Source organism: Cynara cardunculus (genome assembly GCF_001531365.2).
Source record: "Cynara cardunculus var. scolymus isolate 2C chromosome LG 2, CcrdV1, whole genome shotgun sequence".
In the NCBI taxonomy this organism is placed as follows: Eukaryota; Viridiplantae; Streptophyta; class Magnoliopsida; order Asterales; family Asteraceae; genus Cynara; species Cynara cardunculus.
The window spans coordinates 40426607-40428071 of NC_037529.1; positions in this window are offsets into that span (position 1 = coordinate 40426607).

Consider the following 1465-nt stretch of genomic DNA (forward strand, 5'->3'; position numbering starts at 1 on the left):
ATATGGTGCGCGTGGTTCTATGGATAAGGGTAAGAACAAACACGTGCGTGTCAGAAAATGGAAGCGCACGTCATCAATCGCGCGTCTTCCCAATACGGCGTGTCATACCTTTTTTGAACTGTTTCACCCAAATACACTCATCACACGACCTTTCGTACACCAGACGGTTCAATTTTAAAAATCCTTACCTATAAATACCCTCCTTCCCCCAATTTAAAACCTTACGCTCTCAAGAACTCTCATACGAACCTACAACCTGCAATTTCTCAAAGCTTACCTGCAACCATGTCGTCTTCAAGCGCCTCGACCCAGTCTGTTAACGTCTCAAGTGACAACGAGGTGACGCAAGCACAAGCCCTAACTTCACACGCACTGTCGTTTGTTCAAAACAAATACGAGAAAGTTATTCTAGTTAAGAAGCCGAACAACTACTATTTCGTCCCCTCAGGTTTTCCCGATTTCACCTTCCCTCTAATGGATATTCTAAGGAACCACCCTCTTTTTTATGCTTTATCTGCTACTCGACCCACACCAGAAACTTACTTAACCCAATTCTTGTTGAGTGCCTACATTACTACTCTTGACAATTCTGGCCTCACAATCGTTGGTTATGCATCCCACCTAGTTAACAAATCCCTTGTCCTATTAGAACTTAATGTGGAAACATTGAGAACAGCCCTGCATTTGCCCACTTTGAACGAACTAAATCTGAACGCCTATGCTGAGAACCCTACCGACGAGGAATTAATTAAATTCCTGGAATTTCATTCATATTCGACCCCGATTACTAAAAGGACACAATTCAGACGTAAGGGACTACCCCATGTTTGGAACACACTATTTTCAATCATAAATTGCTGCCTAACAGGAAAGGTAGGTAGTCATGACCAGACTTCCCACGCCATGCTATCAATCATGTATGGCATCTACTTCAATCTTCCATTGGACTACGCGCAGCTGATATTCAAGGACATAGTCAGCCTCATCAAGAAAAAGTGCGCAAGTCAGAAAGGGGAGAAGACGAAGGTTAAGGCCCAAAAGAAGGCCAAGGAAGATATGAACCAGCCTAATTTGATCCTACAATGCTTCCTTGGTTTGGCATTTGGAGACCTTCTTGCAGCGAAACTGCCTTCTGTAGAGCCCAATGCAAAACTATATCCAATCAAGGAGTTTCGTCCTACCGAGCACGAGCAAGGCTACAGAAGCCCAAGACCCCTATCCAAGGCCATGCTCAGGTATTTAAGTCATCACGATCGCAAATCCTATAGACGTGGTAACAGGCGACCAGAACTGGTCCCTGCAACCCCACCACGAATAGGTGTCCCCTTAGGTGAGGAAATTGCAAAAATGAGAGTGGAGGGATGTGTGGAGGAGCCAGAAGTGGCTGGTAAGCAGAGTGAGGAACCCCCTAGAATCCCAAGTCCCCCACGCAAGAAGAAGAAGACACAGAAGGGTGATGACACCT